The sequence below is a fragment of the Lagenorhynchus albirostris genome, chromosome 5, assembly GCF_949774975.1.
Source record: "Lagenorhynchus albirostris chromosome 5, mLagAlb1.1, whole genome shotgun sequence".
Taxonomy (NCBI): Eukaryota; Metazoa; Chordata; class Mammalia; order Artiodactyla; family Delphinidae; genus Lagenorhynchus; species Lagenorhynchus albirostris.
In genome coordinates this window covers 31,212,629-31,234,143 of record NC_083099.1, presented here as the reverse complement: position 1 = coordinate 31,234,143, position 21,515 = coordinate 31,212,629, and positions in this window count along the sequence as shown.

Genomic DNA, 21,515 nt, shown 5'->3' with positions numbered 1-21,515 from the left:
CTACGCGTCGCCTGCATCCCGCGACCCGAGAGCCAGGTTGTTGGGGAGCATCGGCCGCGGCCGAGCGCGGGGCTGGGGCGGCACCCACCCGCGCGCCCCCGGCTGGCTTTCGGCGCCCGCAGCTGGTTCGCGGAGCCCTCTGGCTCCCGCGCCCGGGCGCTCCTTAGCAGCCCCGGTCTCCCGCAGCTCGGCTCAGAGAGCACGGAGCCCGCTGCATTGCGGTGCAGGCTCCTTAGCTCCGGGGAGACCGGCGTTGGGGAGAAAGGGGCGTCTCGGGCGGTCCGGCCCCTGGAGTACGGGCGTCAGTCTGCTCGCTTCCTATCCCGGGCAAGGATGCTCTTAGGCAGCCGCGCGCCACCTCTCCTTTTCCTCCGCTCGGGATCCGCGGGCTCCAGGACTCGGCCCGGCGGGCTAGCGCTGCGCGCCGGGACCGGAGAAGCTCTGCCCCGGTACCTCGCAAGTGGCTGCCGAATGAGAGGAGCTGAGTTCATTGGCCCGACCCTCGGGGGACAGCTGGTGGTACCGGAGCCTGCGGGCTGCATCTTTCCCGGGTCGGTCGGGGCGGGGTGGACACGTTTGTCGCCTCTTGCTCCTGAAAACGGGGGTGGGGTGGGGTGCGTGATCAGTTCTGACGAAACTCGCCCAGTATCCCTCCGGCCTGGGAAGGTAGCCGACGCGCAGCGACGCTCTCCCTGCTACTTCAGCCTCGGCTGTGCCTCTGCCGCCGTGGCCCGGAAAGCGCGCTCCGCGGGCACAGCGCCTGGCGCAGCAGGGAGACCCGCGCTCGGCGGCGCCCGCGAATCCCTGTGGGAAATCCCTGCCCCTCTCCCGCCTCCCGCCCCCTTCCCCCGCCCCCTTCCCCGAAGCAGAGCGGCGGCCGCAGCCCCCTCCCGAAACGCAGCCGGCCTAGAGCGGAGTTTAGTGTCGGGATGGAAGCAATTCTGGGGGGAGATACGCGCCTCAGCCCCGCAGCCCTGGTGTCCGGCGTGGGTGAAACTCCACCGAGGGACTCCGCACGCAGCCCCCGGCACCCGCGCCGCCTTCCGAGCTGGGAGCTCGCTCCGCTGGGCCGCCCAGGTCCTCGACCAACTGCTACTGGTTGCCCAGTGGAACCCTCCGCCCGGCCCCAAACCCCGTGGTTCAGCGCCCCGACCCCTCCGGAAAGTGCTGCCCTTCTCGAAGCGAAGCTGGGGCCTTGTGGCCCCGAGGCGGGGCTGAGATTACCCGGTCTGGTAGCGAAGACCACCATATCCCGCGTTCGTTCTGGTGGCGGCGCGGGGGTGCGGCGATTAATGCCTAGAAAGCTCGCTTTTGCTTTTCTGAAGGTGGCTTTTTGTCTGCCCTCCGCCTGCCGCTGCCCTCTCTGGCTGCTGGGTCTTTGTGCCGAGGGGGTTGCTTTTGGGAACGTACAGGGACTGGAACGTTGGGGAGCGCGATCAACACCCCGCAGAAGGGATGCTTGGATTTGGCTTATTGAGAGGCAAGCGCGGGAGCGGTTGAATTAGGACAAGCCAGGCGAGGCACACCTCCAAACCAGTCGGGACGACCTGGGAGAGCGGGCATTTGCAATGGGCGAGGCCACACGGGACTTTCTAACGCTGGGGCAGAGCGTCCTGCCCGCCGATCTTCGCGCCCCTTGGAGGGTCCGCGGCTCGGTCTCGGAGAGCAGATAGGTGCCTACTTGGGGAGCTTGGTCTCGGCGTTGGGTCTCCATCGTTGAAGGAGGGCATATGCATTCGAGCGAAATTGGAGAGCAAATGTGTGGGAACTCACTGGGCGTCTAGCGGCGCGCGGTTTCTACCCTAGACCCCCTCTTGGCTAGCCCTCCCTATCTGCTGGGCTGGAGAGGCCCCAGGGAGGGTGCCGTGGTGCGGGCGCCCAGCCGCGCGCGTACCGGTCCTGTCACCCAGGTCGTCCGGAGCCCTTCCCTCCTCGCAGCTCGGAAACTTTCCCGTTAGCCTGGCCAGAAGAGCCCGGCTTTCTGGGCTGAACGTCTGTCTCTCCAGTAAGGGTTAAAAGAAATGCCACGTTCAGCAGAATATTAAAGCAGCCCTGGCGTCCCTGCTCAGTGCACAGTGATAGTACACACCATTCACTCCTTCCTCTCCCCGATGAACACAGGCAGGCTCATTTTCTCCTCCTCACACGCGGAGCTGCCTTCCCGCCTGCCTGGCTGGGCTGGGGCCAGCGTCATTCGGTTTGCGATGAGTGAGGAATAATTATCAGAAAAGTGGATCAATGAGCTGCCTACACAGAGAGCAGATCCCTCTTACACTGCCGTGGCCAGGCGGCGCCTTCCCTTGCTGGTTTGGCCACTTTTGTGTCTGTCTGTCTTCTTTCTCTCGTGGGTCTCTGTTGGAATTTCAGTGGGCCCTTGGCAAGCAGCTCTAAGAGCAGTCAGGTCCTCAGCCCAGGCCAGGGCAGGGACAGAGGGATAACGGCAGCCGCGGGCCAGGTGGTGGGGACACTTAGCCAGAAGCAGGAGGGGTCCTAGGAGACCCTCTGCCTGGGTGGAAGGAGGGAAGGGGCTGGCTGACCTGGGGAGTGAGAGGCCCACACTGAAGGAGATGGCCCCTTCCCTCCTCCCTTCCCTCCCCGCTTGCAGCCCGCTCTGCTGTGTGGGGAGAGAGATGGCATGCAGGGCAGAGGCATGGGCTTTTAAAGGCTATTTTCAGAGGGGAGCAGGCAGGCTGGGAGGCAGGGATGCTGACATACTCTGGACTTCTATACACAGAACCAGGGCTCTTTTCTCTGTCTCCAGAAAAACAACTGCCTCTTCAAGTCCATGTCTTTTCACGCTGGGCCTGAGAGCTTGTTGAGAACACGCTGCTGGTGTCTGCGGGCTGCATTCTCTGAGCTGCCCTTTGGCCCATACCCTTTGCGTCGGGGTCTGGAGACCTGGGCTTCTCTTGAGGTGCTTCTCAGGTGTTGGGCTGGCCGCAGACAGTTCTCCCTCAGAGTGGAGTATTCCTGAGCTAAGAGTATTGGCCCTTCTGGGAGGCAGTGCCCTGGAATCACTGGCAGCTCATAGCATCCTTCCAGCCCGAGCACTCATGGGCGTCCACGAATGATCCTAGACATGCAGGTGGCCTCCGTGTTCCACGCTCGCTGACCAGAGCACTCCCGGGAGAACTGCTCTTTGATGTGGCCCAGAGTGAAATCCTGGGCTTGCCACCCTTGTACGTGCACACATTTGATTTGGTGGTAGGGCTTAACAAATAGTGAGTTCTCGAAGGACTGGCTGATGTATGAATACATACACCCCTGAGTTACTGCACCCCTTCGTGGGGTACCCCACCTGGATATGCAACGGCACTGAATCTCACTGTTCACAGATTGTGGCGAAAAAGCCCAACCTCAGCCTGTGTGCCTACAACAGGCCACCAGGCCAGGGGGTAATTGGCAGTTTCTGCATTTTCTGTTAATATTCATTTGCTACATGTGCCTCTGTTTTGGGTACCCATGAGCGTGCATGAGCCGGCAAGCGGTAGCAGGCGCCAAAGATTGAAAAAAATGTCTGGGAGAGAAAAGTAAATTTGAGAGAATTCTATCCATTAGTTGATTATATTTTCTGTGTGTTATGAAACAGTTACCATTACTCAGTGTTTGTGGAGGGACCCCGAAGCCAGTGAGTGGAATGCTGGCGAGGAAAGGTAACGCAGCCCTAGGCCATTGCTTGAGAAAAGTCTTGGCAGTGTAGACAGCTACAGAGGTAGGATGCAGGCCTGAACCTTCTGGGTTGGTAAAGCAGAGCTGCCAGTAGCTGGTGATGCCCACCCATCCCAGCCTTAGAAGTTGGACAGGTAACATACATTCTGAGGATATCCCTGTACTGGTTTAAAAATAAAGATGCTATTAAAGTCAAAGATGCATTCATATTATTAAACTAAAACAATCATCTTAGCTAATCCTCAAGAGTTCTTAGAAACCCTAAGGTTCAGGAGTGTAGGGTTTCCAGCGTGGGCAAAGGGTGGAGGCAGTTTTGGAAGTCAGTCATCTCAGGCAGGGAATTTTAGGCTCTAGGCAGCCTCTTGGCACCTGGGCAATTTGCTATAGACTCCTGGACTCTTCCCACAAAAGTTCAGCAAGTCTGGATAGATCCTGAAAGTCTGCCTCCCAGAAAATCCTGTTGTAGGTGCTTCCTGAAATTCTGCCCAGGGGAATGGTTCTAAAATAGGCTGCGGTCACAAATCCTGGGCAGGTCTTGCTCCACTTTGCACTTACTGAATGGCCTGGGATCTTCATTTTTAATAAAGGGCCCCAGTGATTCAGATGCAGGCAGTCTGGCACCGGTATATTTGGGAACTGCTGATAATAGCTAACACTTAACGCTAGGTGCTTTGCGTAAATTAATTCATTTAATCTTTAGACAACCCTATCAGGTAGGTATTATTATTCACCCTCCTCTCCCATTTTTCAGATGAGAAGACTGAAGTGCAGGGTGGTTCAGTAATTTGATAAGGCCATATAGCTAGTGAGGGGCTTGCACTGGAACCTAGGCAGTCAGGTTCTGGGGTTTGTGTTCTTAACGACTCCACCTCACTGCATCACTTTTGTAGCCTTTGCATGAAGAAAGGTTCAGATCCACCTGAATCCATGGGCGGGAAGAATTCTAATGCTGATTCAGCCACTGGCCGTTGGGTACTCCATTGATTACCGGGGACTCCATGTTTTCTTGGTCATGGGAGAAGAGATGAGTGAAAGTTTCGGATAATCCCAGCACTTCAGCTGAAGCAGCAGTTTCCTACCCCTTCTTTCCCACCTCTCACTCTATTCCCATCCTGTGCACAGGCAGACACAGGGCTAGGGACCTGTACCGTGGTGAGGCTTCTGATAAGGAATCTAGTAGAAAGACTGGGAGCATCTTTGTTCCTCTTCTTGCCCTGGCTGCTCTCCCAAGGAAGAAATGATTGCAGACAAAGGTCCCTAAAGGAGGTGGGCCTGGGCACCCTGTGCATCCTGGGGGCAGTGGAGGGAGCACACTGGATCCTTACCTGTTCCACCCCCCTCACCAATAGTCTAGAGCACATCCCTGTACCTGGATTCTAGGAGTTCACATTCCTTGGAAGAGCTGCCTTTATGTCTCCCTCTTCTGCATTAACCACTTAAGCAACCTGAATATTTCCATCAGATTTCCATGTCACCAAAGGTGGTGGAGAAACAGAACTGGATGCCTGCCCTTCCGAGGAAATTACTGTAATAATAAAGTAACACCCTGGGAGAGATTCCATATTTAAAAGCACAATTTTGCATGAGAAATTTCTCAGCCCCTTCTGTGGATTGCATTTCAATTGCAACAATAGTCAGGGTCCCCAGGTGTGTGTTTGTGCTCAGAAGGGAGGCATTGAGTGGCCAGGTCAGGGCCACCTGCTCCATCAAAGGCCCTCAAGCCTGACGTCTGAGTCACCTCACTGGCTTTTGTTGATCACTCCTCTGGGGGTTAGAGAGATGGGAACACACTGTGCAGGGAGGCCTGGAGGGTGGTGGGCTTCATTCTTCTTTGCTAATGGAACACTGCTTTCCATCTGACCTAAGACACAGGAAGCAACTGGATGTACAGTTTGCTCTCTCCCTCCCTGTGCCCCAGGTTCCTCATTGTTGAAAGGCTAACGGAGGGGCCGTTATGATGGAGAGGGTAGCAGGGGCTTGAGTTGGGCACAAACCCCAGGGTAGAAGCAGTGGTAGAAGTAGGAGGTTTGGGGTGACAGCTGTGGGTAAAATGCAGTCTGGGGCATGGTGACCCTCTGACTAGTTGTGGGTGAGGTGTGGATCCTCTTAGGCTGGCAGGGGTTCTGCAGCAGCACCTCAGAGGTGAGTGAGGGTGAGCTGGGCCGACGTTAAGAAGGGTCTTAGCCTGGTGCGCTCCACGAGGAGACCTTGCTCCCGGGACCTCGTGTTGCCGACCTGGTCCAGCACTGGGGCCACAGTCTTCCCTGGTCTCACGCAGAATTATCCGCCAGGTGTCTCTCGGTGCAACTGGCTTTTACGTTTGCCACTAACTTTGTGAAAGAGAAGGTTTCACTTCCACAGCCTAGGAAGAATATCTTAGCCACCTGCTCCCTCATTCCCCGGGCAGCATGGGAGCCGAAAATCTGGGACCCTTCATGACATCATAACGACCCCCTTAATGGGGTCTTCAGGATGCTCATCTGCTAGAGAGGCTGAAAAAGTGATGAAAAAGGCCGTCTCCCACTCTGCCCCCAGCAGAGGTGTTCCTCCAGGGCAGGGAAACCCCAGCGCCTGCAGACAAACCATTAGCAGCTTCTGAAGGAGGCTGCTCTGTCCCCTCATGGAAGGTTCCCAGAATTCTCTGGAGCAGATCTGGGCCAACGTGGAAACATATAGGAAATTTCCTGAGAATTACCAGGACTAATTTCTGCCCACACGTTGCACCTGAGGCCTGGAGTCTCTCCTCTCGTCCCTCCCCGTTTCCTGGCAGCAAGTGAAAAAATGACTGATTTGAATTTAACCTCCTTGTTCTGCTTCTCCATCCCCCTAGTGGAGGTGATAATGAACAGAGAAATGGGCAGAGGCAGGTGGCCAGGAGGGGAGGGGCAAGTGAGGGAACAGGGGCCCCAGGCTGCAGCCTAGCACTAGCTTCTGAAGTCCCTGGGACTGATCCTGGGGCCGCTTCAGCTCGTGGGGGCCAACAGGGAGTCAGGCTTGTTCCCGGGGCCCCAACACGTCAGGAGAAGGACTGGAGACAAGTTGTAGGGAAGGGAAGAGACTTTGCAGAGATCTTACAGCCTAGCAGCACTAGAGCCAGGACTAGACTAAGCTTCTCTTGCCCATTTACCATGTGCTGATCCCAGACCCTTAATATCCAAGCATGTGTTCTCCCATTTTACAGGTGAGGAAGCTGAGGCACTACTGGCACAAGAGCTAAGATTCAAAGCCAAGTCTTGACAAATTGAAGTTGGACAGCTCCTCAGCCTCTGCCTCCCAGTTCAGTGCCTTTTCTATTGAACATTGCTTACTCATGAATGAAATCAGGGAGCACTTATTAATCACCAGCTGTTTATTCATTGTTCTGCCAGGTGCTGTCAAAGGTACCAGACAATATCCTGGCCTCTGTGCCCAAGTCCCTGTGGCCAGGCTCCTGCTCTCTGGAACTGCCCCACCTGTGCCCCCAGCTGGAGGAAGAGCTTTTTCCTTCTCCGTTTGCATCTTCCTGTTTGCACGTGGCCTTTCCCATGTTGTCCCACCAGTCAGACCCCCACTGTGGTCATTAGTGGTTTTCTTTCTGCCACGTGTCCGTCTGGCTCTTGTCTTTGATGTGTTGCTTAGACGGTGGTGACTCGGCATCGGGGCCGGGCTCGTGATGGTGGGGGTGTGTGGGGAGCAGGTTGCTGTGGGCCTCCTAGAGCTCCCACCACAGGCCCGCCTTCCAGAGGGAGGGCCAGTTGCCCGTGTTCTCCTTTGGGGACCGCCCTGACTTCTGCCGTGTGCACCCTGCCCTGCCCGGGGCCATGTTACTCCCAGAGCTCTGGCAGCTCCTGTCCGTTGGGACAGGTGCAGACCCACAACACCAGGGGAGGACCCGGGGATTTAGCATCAGGTTTGAGTGTGGAAGGGCCTGTAGGAAGAGGGGGGAGAGAACCCCCCCAGCATCCTAGTGTCATTGGACAGTGCCTGGTCCCCCTGGGGCCGTGCCTGTGGACGGTGCTGAGCAGAAGGGCCCGCAATAAGGGCAGGCAGCTTCATCGACAGGGGCGGCAGAGAAAACGCCTTATCTGTGAGAGGCAGATGGGGCCTGCAGTTCATTGTTCTGTTGTTTTCCTCTTGCTATTTTTTCAGTACGTCAAGGTGGGACCTTTGCCCTTGGCTTTCTCATTGATGCTGAGGCTTGAGCTGTGTGGTGAGCTTGGAAGGGGCGAAAGAAGGGAGGACCCTCGCTCAGGAGGGCTGGGAAGGGAGCCCAAAGAGGGGTGCTCTCAGGCCCTTTGGCAATGCATCAAAGAGGTCTGGATGCATTGGGGATGGGGTGGAGTGCAGGTTGTATGCTTCAGGGCAAGGAAGAGGGTCTTAGTATCAGACCATCCACGGAGCTGTAGGTGGGTGCCCAGGGGCCTGTGTTGGGCACTGGTCAGACCATACTTTAGGTGTCAGACCACACTGTGCTACTTAGGTTTACCCTGGCTGGGGCGTGTGTGAATCTCTTCCAGCACCTTCAGGACTGATGCGAGACCCTTCACAATCTGGGTCCCCCTTTCCCCCACTCTGGTCCTGCCAGCAGCACCTTCTGCTGCTCCATCTTCCCCTGCTCCGCACGGGCACAGATGCACACACGCTGCACAGGTACACACCCCCCGGGCATCCCCTTTTCTTTTTCCCCAGCTGTGCAGGGGCCCAACTGAGTGTTCTGTTGCCACATGCCTCCGGGTCTGCACCTGCTTGCTCTGCCTGTGTTGCATTTGTCACTGAGCTTTCCTTGGCTAGCTCTAACTTCGTCTTTAGAATTTGCTATAGTGGTTGCCTCCTCTTGGAAGCCTTCCTCCTAGCCCCAGGCTGGACCAAGTGGCCTGCTGGTCCCCACCACAGCTGCTTCTGCCTCCCTCTGTGGGAGCACAGTCCACACTGGTCTGTAATTGCGTGTTTATTTCACTGGAGACTCCACAGCTCTGTGAGCCCTTGAAGGGTGGGGCTCTGTCTTAATTGTCATGGTATCCCCAGCATGTGACATATAGGTAGCGGCAATGTGTATGTTGTATTAATGAATACAAAGAAAGAAAAGGTCAGTAGAACACACAAAAACCTGAAATCATTTCTTCTGTGGTAGTTTAAAACATGTCTGCAAATTTTTTGATATTCTTTTCATCAAAATATGAAACCTAGCTCTTCTCCATTTAAATATGGGCTGGCCTTCTGCTCACTCTGATGAATAGAACATGGCAGAAGTGATCTTGCCTAACTTTGGAGGTGAGATCAGAGAAGATACTACAGCTTCTGCCTGGCTCTCTCTCACAAGGGATGTGAGACCTTGTGACCCTGCCACCATATTGTGAGGAAGCCCGAGCAACTTGGAGAGACCATGTGGAGATGTTCTAGCCACAGCCCTAGCTTCAATCCCAGCCCACTGCCAGCACCAAATGCCAGACATCTGAGTGAGTGAGTCTTCAGATGGCTGCAGCCTCCATCTTTCCAGCCATGTCTGCTGACTCTAAGTGGGAAGAGACAGGATTTCCTCCCTGAGCCCTGTCCAAATTATAGATTTGTGAACAAAATAAATCTTGTCATAGTTGAAAACCACTAGGGTTTGGATTGGTCTGTTATGTAGCAATTGATAACCAAAATATCCTAAGAGAAGTAGTAGAAGTAAAATTGTTTAGAGAAGATTAGAGAGGACTTAAGGAGAGGCTAGGGAGAGGGAAGAGAAATGGTATCTCATTCATTCAACATCTAACAAATATTTGTCAGCCTCCTACTGTGTGCCAGGCAGTATGTGCAAAACAGGGAGTGGTGGAAAGGGAGCTCAGCCTTTGGGAGCATCTTAGTGGTAGGACAGACAGTTATTAAGCAGACAAATAACGTAGAACATAATTTTAGGAAAGTACTATAAACGGAGTAAACAGGGTGATGTGATTGAGGGTGATGGGTGCAGCCTTGGGCACCTGAAAATCAGGGGAGAATGTGGGGAAGGGAACACCTCTCTCTGTGAATACATGAAGGGTCATTTTGCCAAGCAGGCTTAGCTTTACTCAGCATGGGAGATGGATTTTGGCATGATTATTAAATTCTTTCCAGACAAACTGAACCAAGCTGGGATAGGCTGCCTTGAGGGATGATACAGCCCCATTCCGGGGTATCCAAGGAGGGCTGAGTCACTCCCGGAGGTGAGAGCCCAAATTCTACAAAAGGCAAATGGGGAGTGGGAACAGAGGGGCAGAACTGACAGCTTGGCCTGGGAGCCATCAGGTTCATGAATACTCATACAGAGCACATTTATTGAGCATCTACATGAGAAACTTTGTACTTGAAGCTGAAAACATGAAGGTCAGGAAGACACAGGCTTTCCTTCCAGGAGCTCACCGATTAACAGACTGGTGGGGGAGACAGAGCCATGCAAACTACAAGCTGTAACAGGATGTATGATGGCATATGCTAGCTGTGGGGTATAACAGTTACACATCAGCTGCTAGGAGAAACCAAAGGAGAGGGTCATACTTCCAGTGGGAAGGATTTGAAGCAAGAGTGTGTGTGCAAGAGAGAGAAACAGAGATAGAGGCATGGGGAAAGCTCCTTGGAGGGTGGGTAGAAATTTGTCAGACAGAGATAGGAGTGGGTAGGGATGAGAAACCAAGACTGATAGTCATTCCTATTCTCTGTCTTATGAAGGTGGACTTCAGGAGCTCTCCATGAAGGGCTTTACCTATTTTATTAGCCATATCTTTGGTTGTAGGGACAGATGTACAGCTCAAGCTGGAGAAAAGCAAAGGGTAAGGAGTGATTACTGGCCCTTGTTGTTCCTGGACAGTTTGGGCCTTAGGTTGTGATTATATTTGGGGCACCAAGGCTGTCTTAGGACTCAGTCTCCCTTTCTTCATTCCTTAGCTTTGTGTCTGTGTCAACCCAGGTCCTGGCAGAAAACCCGTGGCATTCTCAAAGGGTTAATAGAGGAGAGTTTAGTGAAGAGACACTTTCCAGAGGTATGAACAGGGTTAAGGGAACCAAAAAGTGTGGGATGCACCCAGGATCTGGCAATAGTGGGAAGCCATAGCTCCCCAAGGCCAGAAAGGGGAAGGGGAGGGACTGGTGCCACCAGGACCTGGCAAGAGCTGTACTTGGAGAGGGCTCCCTGATGGGAGCTGTAGACATAGATAGAGGAATGCAGCTGCTGCCCAAACCGTGCATGGGGATGGGGGGAAGGGCATCATATTCTCTGAACTCTTTCTCCTCCACTATTTCATCACCTGCCAGTACCTCCTGTTAGGTGAACCCAACAGGAAGGCGGTGGACGTGGAAACCTGGTCCATGGAAGTCAGTTTCCTGAGGCTCAGAAGAGGGCAAAGAAATGGGTCTGGAGGGACAACGGAGAATAATCAGCCCAGTCATTTACGTTGACTTCATCCCCCAGCAGTTTCTCCTGCCAGATCGGTCATGTGGCCAGTGACAGCTCAAACTCACATCCTCTTGAAATTTCATCAGAGAGATGAATTCTCACTCCCAGTGGCTCCAGCAAAAGCCCTGGAAGTTTTGTCTCCTTGGTTCCCTTGGGTCCTAAGCCTCTCCATGAGCCAGGCTCTGTCACCAGCTTGTTGAAATGCACTCATTGGCCAGGCTTGGGATGCATGACTACCCATCCCCAGAGCTGGGAGAGGGGGGTGAGAGTTAGCCCAGACCCACCTGAACCACCAGGCCTGCGATGGGGGATGGCTGACTCTCCACAGAAATATCAGGATGCCGTTACCAGAAGAAGCAGGAGTGGGTGCTGGACAGGGCAACAGTCTTCCACACCCATTCAACCTTCCTGCATCACTGGAACATTACAGAGGGCTAGTGTGCAGGAAAGGAAAGAACATGGACTCTGGGGGCAGCAGTAGGAGGCTGCGCCTGTGATGGTCCTGGATGAAGATGTGGGAAAAGCAGGGGAAAGTGAAGGTGATAGAAAAGTGAAAATCCAAGAAGGGAGACCTAGAGATGGCTGGGCAAACAGCTTCTTTCTTGAGAAAGATATTTTCTGTATTTCTGAGCAGCATGATCAAACTCAAAGTGATGAACAGCAAGACAGCAGGGGTGTTTGGCTGAAGGCAAAATGATTTTAAGACTAGGGTATCTCAACTAGACTCTGAAAAAGGGAGGGTTCCTATTTGGGACAAGATGAAAAAACAATGAGTGAGGGGCTATGCTTCTCACTGTAACTCTCTCCAACACAGATACCACAACATCTTAACCTAACCATTGCATTTAAATTGGATGCTCAGAGGAGAGCAAGAATGAAAGAAATGCAAACTCATAGATACAATGAGATGGCTTATTTCCTCTTATTGTCCCCATTCTCAATCATGGCTTAGTCTCACCAGGAATTTCCATTGTGTGTCAGCAGAATATTTAGTCAGTTTTCTGTGTACTTTTTGTCTAGGTTTTGAGACTTGTATAAAGATGGCAGGTCTTCAATGTCCTTTGCAGACTTCTTTCTTCACACCTTAGATGTCTCTTTCTCTTTTGAGAGAGAGGCATCTAAAATCTGCTAAAGTTCATCAGAGGAAGACTCCATTTGCCCTTTCAAGTTCCCTGCTCTTGGCTCCAACTTTCCTCTACTCCCAGCCAAGCAGAAAAAGAACAATTTTTTTTTTTAACACAGTAACACAATGCTGCCATTCTGCATGAAAACCCGTGGTTTTCTTTTTCCAATCAGAAGAAAGTTATTTTCCTTTCACTCACCTGACTAACTTGTTTAAAGCATCCCCTCCCCACCCTTGTCTGATATCTTGCTGCTAAGTATTTGCCAGTTCATTTGCATCTCAATGGTTCCTTAGCAACTATCATACCCTCAGGATTAGGTACAAAGCTGCTCTCTGACACAGACTGCTGGGGCTACATCGCCCTCTTTTATGGTACCTGAGTTGCCAAACCGAGCCCTGCCCAGACACAAGGCACACTCACTGACAACATCACACAGGTTCTGAATTACAGTGCGGTTCCTCCTGACCCTATCTGAGCATGCAGACTTCTCAGAAGACCCTTGTTTTTGAAATGCTCCCAATAGCCTATTGGTGCCTGCAAACTGCCCTCTGATAATACATCTTCAGGAAGAGAATCACAGATCTCAGCATTGGAGGTGAGTCCTGTCTTCAGATGAGCAGTGGATTTGGTCCATTTTATAGATCTGGCAGCTGAGGCTTAGAGAAGTGAAATGGCAAGGTGGGGCAGGTACTGTACATGCCGAGGTAGGATGGGAGCTCAGGGCTCTGCTGTTTCCTAGTGCTTGCTCCACTCACATGCTGCATCCTGATAAGAGTGACTTCCATCTGCCAACTATTGTGAATTTCAGGAATAAACTTAAAGAAAGGTGTTTTTGTGTTTTTTTTTAAACATAGGTATGCTACTCTTCTTCTGAGATCCTAGGAGATTTCTCTTCTCACCTAACCAGAGAGAGTAATTGCCCAAATGAATATGCCAAATATGTACATCACCTCATTTCTCTGCTCTTGGTGGTTGGTATTCTTTCCATCCTTGGGCTTGTAGCTGTGGGTAGCAGTGGAGGAGTGAGGGGAAGCCCGGTGTGTGCGTGTGTCTGTGAGTGTGTGCACTCGTGTGTGTATTTATGCAGATGGTGAGGATAGACAGTGGCACAGAGACTGGTAAGGAAATTAGAATATTCCGCCCAGAGTAGGTGGTGCTACTTTTGTAGCAGCGCCAGGCCTCCACCACCAGGGCTCACTGACATGCAACAGCTGGCAAAGGGAAGACGCTATTCAGAAAAGGACAATAAGAACAAAGCTCGTTCTACAGTAGGGCTGACCTTCGCGACTTCCACTTCACGTTGTTATTAAATATCCAGAAGGGACTGAAAGAACAATTATAGTATCGTCATAACGTGTAAGTGCACGAAGCAAGCCTTGCGCAGGGAGGCTGGGACTCGGCTGAGCTTGACAAAGCAGGGGACTCAGCGACAGCGCTTAATTTCTTCTCACTGGGAGGTTGTTTTCATTATTTCACACGGGCGGAAAACCACCAATGTGCTGCATGCGGTTCTACCATCAGGAGCTCCGGAAGCACAGGCGTCCAGAGGAGAGGGGTGGAAATCCTTGGATTTGTACTTGGCTCCCTGTAGAACTCCACGTGGAGCCCTGATTGTAGCCATCCTGATGGCCTGGGCTTCAATGGGTGCTGGCCGCTGGGGTTCTAGTGACAGTTTACTGAGTTGAGTTGGTTTAAAGGCTTTCATGGGATGGAGAGTGAGTGACTGGCTTTGCCATGACGGGGCGTCCTGTAAAGAAGGATCACAGGGGCTCACGTGGTCACTCCCTCCCTCACACATCCTCCGGCTCATGACGCCACCTCCCTGTGGTAAGGATGGGGACACATATCACAGGAAAAACGATCAGGTGGGAGTTGCACACGTGCACTGGGGGCTGGCTCTGCGGTGTCACGGCTCTCTCTGTTCTGCATCTAAACCAGTGTCTCTCAACCTTATTCTCATTGCCCCTCACCCCACCCCACCCCCCACCTCCCAGGAGCCTTTGTAGACATTTTTCCTGACCACCCCCTACCACACCCTATGAAATGTTAATACCTGGATATACTGTACATCTCTTTATGGACGGAGGCCCTTTGGGGCCGCAAACCATTGTAATATCTAAGATTTTTCACTCCCCACCTTCCCCCAAGAATCACCTTGCACCCCTGTGCAGAAAGCATGATCTAAATCAAATAAGGCCGGCAGCAAATTAGCCAGCCCTCCACTGAGTTAGAGCACAGCTTGGCATCTTCTGTTTTTCTGTATAAGTTTTGCTAAGAGTGGCACCAGCTGGTTGAAAGGATGTCCACCTTAGCTAGTCCAGGATGTCCCCTGCAGGCTGGTATTAACCTTTAGTTGTCAGGTCCTGGGGTGGTCCGGGGAGTGGTGTCCATTGAAGGCCTGGGGCACAGGGGTAACCAGAAGCCTTGGGCAGCGGTGATTTACCAGTAGGTGCGGAAGGATTTCAGTATTTGAACAAGCATGGCTGTGCCAGCCCATACTTAGTCAATGTCAGTCCTGAGTTCCCCAGATTTGGAAATAGTTTCTTGAGTCTGGGTCCATTTTTTAAATAAATAAGCTTTCTTGAGGTATACTTTCCATACAGTAACGTTCACCAAGTTTAACTGTACAATTCCATGAGACTTGACCAACGAATGTGGGTGTGTAGCCCCCATACAAACATGATACAGAACGTTTTCATCACTCCCATGTCCCTTTGCTGCCACCCCCTGCCCCTATCCCTCTCCCCTTGACGTTTGGCAACCACTGATCTGATTTCTGCCTCTACAGTTTTGCCTTTTCTAGAAGTTCGTACAAATGGACTCACAGAGCATGATCTTTCTGTTTGGCTCCTTTCACTCAGCACAATGCATTTCAGATTCATCCATGTCGTCCCACAACTGTGGATCCCTCCTTTTATTGCTGAGTAGTGTTCCATTGCATAGGCATACGCACGTGGTTTATCCATTCAACAGTTGATGGCCATTTCCTTCTAGTTTCTAGTTTTTGACTTTCATGAATAAAGCTACTGTGAACATTTGAGTTATGTTTCTTCGTGAAGACACAGAACGAAAAATAGGTTTTTCTTAGGTACTGGGTAAATACCTAAGCGTGGCGTTGCTGGATAATACGGTTAGTGTGAAGTTGTCTTTATAAGCAACTGCCAATTTGTTTTTCAAACATTTTGCATTCCCGTCAGCTGTGTGGGAGAGTCCCTGTGGCCCCACATCCTCACCAGCAATTGTTATCTTCAGTCTTTTTAGTTTTAGCCATTCTGGGGTGTGTGTAAGGGCATCCCATGGTTTTCATTTGCATTAACAGTGTTGTCCTTATCATGTGCTTCTTAGCCATTCATACATAGTCTTTGATGAAATGGATGTTCAGATCTTTTGTCCAATTTTTTTTTTTTAATTGGATTGTCTGTTCTGGGTCCATTTCCACTTGTACGGTTGTTTGGAGGTAACAGGGAAACCTCACCCCCACTCCTGCCTGTCTGTTGGGGTTGCTGTGTTGTGCTGAGAAGACCATAGGTTGGTACCTGCTGGGTCTCATTCCTGGAGGTGGGGTAGGGATGGGCCATGATCTCCTCAACAAGGATGGTTGTCAGTTATCAGGTAAGAAGTGCATCCCCAGATCGGAGCCACAACCTTGGAAAGTGGGCTCTTGCTGTGGGAATGTGTGAGCAGGAAGCCATAATTCAGGTGATCCAGCGTTGTGTCACCCTGTGTTTACTTCCCATGTGTTATCCCTAAGTTCCAAGCCTGTCTCCGCCATACTCCTGGGTATGAAGGGAGGGCCTGTGCCCTGCCCCGGCCCAGCGTTATGGGGGGAGCTGGGCCTCCATGGTGGTGGCAACAGAAATCAGGCAGAGATCCCCACACATCCTGCTTCTCCAGGTGGTCTTATTACAGGTATCTTTTGGTTTGGGCTTTCCTTCTTAAGGAGAAAGGTGATTCCTCTTCACAGGCTGCCCTCTGAAGGTTGGTCTGGCACTGCTCGGGATGCCTGGTCTCAGGCTGGGCCCATTTGATAGGGCGCCCGGGTGGCTTATCACCTTTCTGCTGCTCCGACTCCTGAGGGGTTTCCCAGCCCCACCAGTTTGTGCTGCATTGAAGCCGTGGAGAATGACTTTGGCTCATTTCTGAACTTCAGGTGACAGATGCAGGATTCCACAGGCTTCTCAACACCAGGGATGATGTAGGTGCTTCGACCACGTTTGCTGTTATTTGCATGACGATGATCAGTGATCATAGTGATCATGGGGGAGGTGACACATAACAAGCACGTGGAGGCCTGCCGTGGTGTCATCAAGAACTGATGGGCTCAGCTGCGCCCTGCGTCACAGCTCACAAGCACTTCTTGTGCCCACGAGCAAAGATGCAGCTGACTCTGCATCACTTCTGGCTCTGGGCAGGGCAGGGCAAGCACCCTGGCCAGAATCCACCCTGACCCTAACCCGGACACAGAGGAGGTACTTGGTAAGTGACGGGTGCCCGGATGGATGGACTGGATCCCTATCACACTGCACAGGGCCACTCAGGGAGAGGCAGGCGCTGGGGCCACCATGGCATAAAACCAGGGACTCATATCAAACAAAACAACAGCAGCATAGGAAACCCAGATCGAACTGTGAAGACAAGACCAACACACCTGGAGCTGGATGGAGAGACCTGAAGATGGTTCAGACCAGGAGACACCATTGAAAGGACCTGTTTTATGGGGAAGCTTAGGGTTAAACTGTACCTTGAACATGTGGAGACGGAGAGTGGCGGGGCACGTGTCATGGGAGAAGTAGCAGAAGCGGAAGTATGGCAATGGGAAAGGAAAGGCAAGCACGTGGAATAGCAATACAGTCAAGTGAGTGCTCAGTGGCTCAGCCAGGTGGCCGGGGCTGTAGGAGGTCAGAGGACGGAGAGACGGAATGTCCAGGGTAGCCAGGATGGCTTCCTGAAGGAGGGGTACCTCTTGCACGAAATAGAGGGTTCTTGCTGGTAGAAGAGGAAGAGCATAGGATTCTCTTCCAGCGAAGCTTGCCCTGCCCTGGGCCAGAATCATCGGGGGTGGAGAACCTGCAGAGAAGCTTGTTTCTGTGACCTCTGCCCCTCTGTCTTGGATCTCCTGGCTCCGGAAAGCCCGGGAGGTGTTCCTGTGGGGCAGGGCTCAGCAGCACTGTTGCATCCTGAGTCCCAGGGTGCAGCTGACACTGCCAACATGGGTTCACCTAGAGGAAAGCAAGATGCTTTTTGCAATGGTCTGGACCAGCTCTCACAGCTGTTTTCTCTGGTCTCACACTCGGGCTGTGGTGTGTGAGCCAGGGCCTGGGCTTTACCTGGGAGCTCGCCCAAAATGCAGAATCTCAGGCCCTGCCTCGCAATGACCGAATTCAGATCTGCCTCGATCAGGCGTCCCAGGCTCTAAAACTTTTGCATCAGGGACGTACCCTTTTTAAACAATTTAACAAACCTTTTTGAGCATTTTTTTTAAAAAAGGAATTGCTCCAGATTAATGAAGACCAAAGAGACATGACAAGTAAATGTAACACATGCTCCTTTACTAGATCTTGTACTGGAAAAAAATTTGTTCTAAAGGACAGTATTTGGACAATTGACAATAAACACCCCCAATTAAGGGAAAGGGTCTCATTAGATGAAAGTATCATCACAATGTTAAAATTTCCAAATTTAACAACTTGTGGTCAAGTAAGAGAATCTCCTTGTTCTCTTAATGTATGTACCCTGTTCTCAGAGGTCTTGGGGAGGAAAAGAAGCGAACAAGTGTGTGCATATCCTATAATAAATGTATACATAATACACAAATGTGTATGTATATTCTCTTATACGCTAAAATATACTTGTAGAAAGAGAGAATAAAAAAGCAAATGTGGCAAAATGTGAAAAATTGGTGACTCAGGGTAAGGGTATATGGTGTTTGTTTTGTTCTATTCATGCAACTTTCTTGTGTGATTGCTATTATTTTGAAAATAAAAAGTTTTTAAAAATGCATCCTGTTTAAAAGTTTGATGGATGTTGTTACCATCCAAAAGTGGTGAACCAATTTATATTTTCACAACACCGTGGGAGGATTGGTGCAGCTGTTTGATGTAGCTATTTTTATCTGGCTATTTTCATGCCAGGGACTTTTTTTGGATGGGGTCATAGATCAGTTTTGACCTGGGGATATTTTGCTTTTTCCCAATTTATTATGAATATTTCTAAAAGTAAAGAAAAATCATAGTGCTGCGAACATCCAGAGCTGACCACCCAGATTCAAGAATTGTTAATATTTCACCCTGTTTATTTATCAGTATGCATTTTTCAGGGAAGGTTGGGAATTGAGGCACAGCAAAATTCAGTAACAGCCAGAGGTAAGTGATGGAGCCCACCACCATATCCTCTGTACCTGGTGCTTTATCTCCTGTCTCCCGGATTTTCCCGAATTGCTTCCTGAACAGATAGAATTGTATTTTTTTCTTTTTCTGAAGCACTTTAGGAGAGTGTTGGAGTCAGATAAGCCTGAATTGGAACTCCATCTCTGACCTTGGGCTCCTTAACCTCTCTATGCCTCAGTTTATTCATCTGATAAGTGGGGATGGCACTACTTACCTCTTCAGATTGTAGTAAAAGATAAATGGGATAACCTGCTTAGCCATTATTCTTGTCATTTCTTCTGAATGTCTCTTTTCATTTAGCACAGACCTCCAGGCCATCTCCTCCAGGAAGGCTGATCCCCAAGTCTTTACCCTGCCTACCAAGACCTTGCCTAGACCTTCCGTTGCTGGTGTGTGGTTCTGTCTTGTCTGCTCCAGTAGTCTCTGGAAAGCTGATACTCAGGCGTGTGTGCTGGGGTGACGCTTGGTAGCTGGACAGCATGACCAGGAATCCCAGACCGTGGACCTCCCATGTCACTAACCCCCAGCTGCGCAGGTCAGGGTGAAGTCCCCACAGCCCTAGCAGAGTAAGGAGAGGGCCTGTGGCCCACTGCTCCCTTTCCCACCGTGTCTCCGGATTCTTCTCACTAGGCCAGGATTTAAGTTTGTGGGGACAGGGAAGCACAGGGCTGGGGCTAGGGTCAGAGGACTGAGGCATGCGGAATTTAAGGGGGTACCCCAAAACTCAGTAACCAAGATAAATATTTGAATGGAATATTAAAAAAACAATTCTTCAAACTCTAGCCTGTGGGCTGGCTGCCTGTTTTTGTAAACAGAAAATAGAGTTTTAAAATAAAGTTTGAGGGCCTCCGTCTGCCCACACGCCCCTCTGCGGCCCCAGGAACTCTCCTGCACTTGCTGTCCTCAATGTGGAATATCCATCAGACCTGCGACTCTGGAGTTTACACAGCTCTTTCATGCCCTAGAGGCCGGACGCCCTGATGCTCTTAGCACCTGTGTCCCCAGGCCCATGGCCAGCGGGGCTCATGGCTCGGCTGGAGGGAACACTGGGCTGGAGGCGGATGTGTGTGGTGGGTTCACATGGTGCGGGTGGCACTGGTTTCCCTGTCGTGGTGGAGGGGTCCCCACGGGGCCCCTCCTTGGCCTTAAGCGGAAGGAGTGCCTCCATGGCAGAGGTGCAGTGCTGGGGTCAGAAGACTGGCTGCCGTGATCTTGGAAAGTCACCTTGTCACCTATCTAATGGAGGTGATGGGGTCCAATCCCCTCCCCTCTGGGCTCTCCAGTAAGAGGCTGTTGAGTAGGAATTAGAGCTGCGGTGTGTGAGATGTCCCAGAGCTGGCCCTTGCTCTGGAGCTGTCAAGCCTCCTCTCCCGTAACGGTGAGTGCAGTTGATTCCGGTGGCTAAGTGGTCATCCCCATGGAGGATCCCCATAGAGGGGATCAAGTCTAAGACCCCACCACCCAGCCCAGAGTGGTGTTCAGCTCTGGGGTAACGAGATCGGAAGTCCCTGGCGCCCTAAGAGTCTGACAGGTGACAGCCAGGTGGGGGGTAAGGCGCCTTTGGTTTCCGATATTTGACCTGGCTCTGGTGTGTCCCTACTCCTGGGGACAATAATATGCTCCCCTGGGAGCCTTCCGCACAGCTGGCCTCTCCTCTCACAGGACTGTGTTTTAGGGTGAACAGGTAGCCTGGCTGGAAACGGAGTGGGGGTGGTAGATGGGAGCAGATTTAATCTTCAGACGACCAAGGGATGCTTAGGGGCCAGCTTATGAGCAGAGAGGGCTGTTTGAATAGGACAGAAATGGGTCTGTACGTGGGGTACCAAACAGGAGAGGCGGCAGAGGTGAGCTCCTAACTGAACACAGAGAAATGGAAGGTGGGCGGGCAGAAACACCCCTCTGTTTTCCCATTGCCGTGATAAACTGGGGTTTTCCATTTGGTATGTGCCTCTCCCTTTCTGTGTCTTGAGGTCTGGGACCTCCTATTTGTGTGTCGGTGCCCTGCACAGGCGGCCAGCAGGCAGGATGCACGTCCCCCGGGAGGTGCAGTGGTACATGTTGGGTGGTCTCCGAGACCAGGTGCCTGTCTTCGTTTGGCCACTCTAGACGTGTGGCCTTGGACAGTCATCTCCTCCGTAAAGTGGGAATGAATAATACCCCCTCGTAGGGGCTTCTGTAGGGAGAAAGTGAGCTAACACAAGTCCGGTGCCTGTTGCAGTGCTGAGTGTGTAGTGGGCACTCAATGAATGCGTCCTTCCATCTTCTTTCCCTCCTCCTTCGGGGCTGTAGCCTGGGGGGTTTGCTTGGAGAAGCTGGGTCTCCACCTCGAGCCCACACCCTGCTTCCCACAGGCTGCTCAGACACTTCTCCTTGTGGGCAAGGTGGCTGCCCTGCCTCGAGCTCCTGCATCCCCACTTCCCTCCTCTCTGCCCTGCTGGGGGCTTCCCTGTGACATTCTTGCCTCCTTCCCTAGCCCAGCCTTGCCTTCCCCACCCTCCTGCTCTGAGCCTCGCTCAGAGGACAGATGGACACCCTTGGTGCCGATTTCCAGTTTGGCCAGTGTCAGCTAATTGCTGTAACAACAGACTTCAAATCTGTTACCCGACGAGATAAAAGTTTATTTCCTCCTCATATCACAGTCCACGGAGGCCAGCGGCGATGATCCGTGCTGATGGAGAAGGCCGGCACTCCTACCTACCCCACCCTGGAGATGACACCCCACTTCCTCTCCTCTCGCGGTCCCGGCTAGACATGAGCTGGGAAATGGAGTAAGCATCCAACTGGGAAGAGGGCGCAGGTTTAGAGAGCAGCTGGCAATGTCCCTGCTGCTGCACCACGGCCTCTCTGAGTCTGGGAACGGGGCAAATGCCTCCCTGTGGCCCGGGGAGGCCTGTCCGCCAGGAGGGCTCAGAACATTCCTCCCTCCCTTCCTGCCTTCCCCCCTTC